This window comes from Alexandromys fortis, unplaced genomic scaffold (genome assembly GCF_014885135.2).
Source record: "Alexandromys fortis isolate MF-2015 unplaced genomic scaffold, M_Fortis_MF-2015_v1.1 scaffold_95, whole genome shotgun sequence".
In the NCBI taxonomy this organism is placed as follows: Eukaryota; Metazoa; Chordata; class Mammalia; order Rodentia; family Cricetidae; genus Alexandromys; species Alexandromys fortis.
In genome coordinates, this window is record NW_026067990.1 from 167,422 (window position 1) to 170,656 (window position 3,235).

Sequence of the window (3,235 nt, forward strand, 5' to 3'; positions counted from 1 at the left end):
GAGGAGGAGGAAACTTTTTTTTCTTATTCTCAATAAAAAAAAAGAAAAACCAAAAAAAGAAAAAAAAGATAATCAAATTATTCTGTGATAAAAGAAAAGAAAAAAAAAACTACAAACAAAAAACCCAGTGCACTAGCACATTTACGCTTTCTTTGTAAAGATTCATTTTATTTCTATTCAACATATATTTAGCAGGGGCTTCTGCTACTTTGAATCATTCCTGGTCCCAGTGTAATTTAGATTTTATCTTAACATGTGATTCCAAGTTCACTAAGGCGAAAGAGGGAAAGAACAATGAATTACACATTGATTTTTCAGAGCTCCCACTTGGAATGAATATATATGCACATTTTTTTTTTTTTACCATAACCCATTTTCACAAACAATTCATTTTTTGGCCAAAGCAAATCACATGGTAATTCTTACTTTAAGAATAAGTAAGGAAGTATATTATATTTAAACATAGAGCCAGAATACTTGAAACTATCCCAAATGATTACACGTACATGGAGATAACATATTTCAGTGACACTAACTAGCTTGACTTTTATTAGCATCCCGTACTGGTTGAAAGTTATAACAGTCTTTAATTTCTTTGGATCACAGAGAGAATAAATACATCACAGAAAAAAATGTAGTTATCCATGCTCTGTGTGAATTTTTCTTCAGTAGAAAGTACTGGCAGTTCCAAAGAACTAGGAAACCAAGAGAGTCAGAGAAAGATAAGTTTGGGAAATGTCAGTATCTGCTACTTTAGAGGACACTTAATTACACTTAATAATTTGCAATTTAATGCTTGATGTTCCATGAAGACAACATCTGCTATCTTATAAAGTATATATAGAAAACAATAGATCCAAAGACATATTTTGGAAGGTGAATTTAATGATCATGAAACTGTGCTGATAAATCATCTTTTTGATATAGCATGCATTTAGGTTTCATTCCCTGACACTATACAGATAAGTTTACCCAGATAAAACAATGTCACTGAGCCTTTTCCACATTATTTGTCTCCCATGAAAGGAATATAATACTTGCATTTGAAGCCTTTTTGAGATTTGAAAGGCCATGAAGTAAACAGAACATTGGGAAAGAGAAATTAAATGGATGAATATTAGTATAATTGAAAAAGGTATGCCATTGGAAAGAATGCTTTATTGTTTCCTTTTTATTGCTGTAATAGAATACCATGCCAAAAAAAAAACTTAAAGAAGTTTATTTTGGCTTATATTTTAAGAGGGATAGAGTCCTCAGAGAATGTCTAACATGGCAGCAGGAACTGTACAGATTATATTATGTTCACATGTTTGAAAGAAGAAAATGAAACTTTAGGAAGTGAAGTAAGGTTATAAACTCTCAAAGCCCACCCTCAGTTTTATATTGCCTCTAGTAAGTGTCCACCTCCTAACAATACCCCAATAATTACACCCCTGTGTAATACATGAACTTATACATAAACTTATGAAGGACCTTTTTCATTAAGATCATCACATTCAGTCCCATTGTTCCCATATGCTCACTATTACCTCATGACATAGAATATACTTTGTCCAACTTCAAAAGGTCCCATAGTCTTTAGAACACTAAAGAGTGTTCAAAGTCTTCTCTGAAACTCACTTAAATAATGACCTCCAGTGAAAACATACTTTCAGCAAAGGATGGCACAGAATATTATCAGTCAAAAAGGAAAAAATATGGTCACAGTAAGGAAATACTGGAGCAAATTAGGTGTGAAACCTAGAATGATAAACACTAAATGGTATAGTTCCAAGTCAGGTATCACAGGGCTTAGATCACTATTTTTCTGCCTGAAATATACATCTTTCTTTTGGGCTTGCTCAGCTACCTGTATACAGCTCTCCTTGGCAAATATCTCATGGCTCTGGTATCTGCAACAAGTTGGGGTCTCTATCACAACCCAGACTTCACTGTCACAGCTTTGCACAATGGCTTTTGAAATCCTCCTGCCTAGGATTCTGGTCCCACCATTCCTTATTTGGCCTTAGCATTTTTCCTAAACCACAGCAGAAGAATCTAGAACTACCCTAATCTTGCATCTGTCATGCTTTCAAGAAAAATACCATGTAGATGACATTGTCAAGTTTAACTGTCAAACTGGGATGGACCCTTACCCCCTTAGAACACATTAGCATCAACTTTTATATGCAGCTGCTCTTTAGGGACAGGAAACCACTTAGGCTATTGTTTTATTTTTATTTTTTTTTTTATGTAGCTTTAACTGAATGGGGAAGAGTGGCATGGAGTTTTTAAACCTCAGAGCCTACTCCTAGTGACATACCTCCAAGGTCACTCTTTCCTAATACATGACAACAGGTAAGCAGAGTAGAGCTGGAGTAGTTCCTGATAATTTACACATGATTCACAAGCACAATAAAGAGAGGCATAAGGAAGAGAGAAGTAACTGGGAGTGGTGTGGATTGTTTAAGCCTTAGATCCCATACCCCTAGTGACATACCTTCTCAGCGAGGCCATACCTCCCACAACAAAGTCACACATACAATTCTTTCTCAAATAGTTGCATCAACAGGGGATTTAGACTTCAGCTATATGAGCCTTGAGGGTTAGTCTCTATCCACTTTAGTCTCTTCATTGGTATTTTCCCTACACACACACAAAAAAAAAAAATCTATAGGGAAATTGAGAAAATATGGGAGTGAGAGAGGTGTTCTTCCCCAGGGAAGAATCCACCAATCTGTTATCCATTACCAAAAGGTCAGCTCTGAACAACTATGAACTGAATGGACTATATTTTGGTGTATATATGTATATATAATATATATGTATGTATATGTGTGTGTTACATGCAGTAACAATTAGGAAAAAAGGGAGCCTTGAATTTGAATAAGAGTAAAGTGGGGTATATAGGAGGTTTTGGAGGGAGGAAATGGAAGAGAGCAATGTTGAAATTATAGATTCAGAAATGAAATAAAATAAAACAAAATAAAATATGAGCCTATAAAAAATGAGCCTATGTGTTGTGTGATTCCCCTCTGTATTCTGTAAATACCATTGGTTAATAAAGAATCTGCTTTGGGCCTATTGCAAAATAGAATAGGGCAAGGTAAGAATTCCAAGCAGACAGAGGAGGAGAGAGTAGGCGGAGTGAGAGAGAAACCATGTAGCAGCCATATAAGATAGACACTGGACATGGCAGTGAACCTTACCAGTAGGCTACAACCATGTGGCGATATAAAGATTAATAGAAATGGAT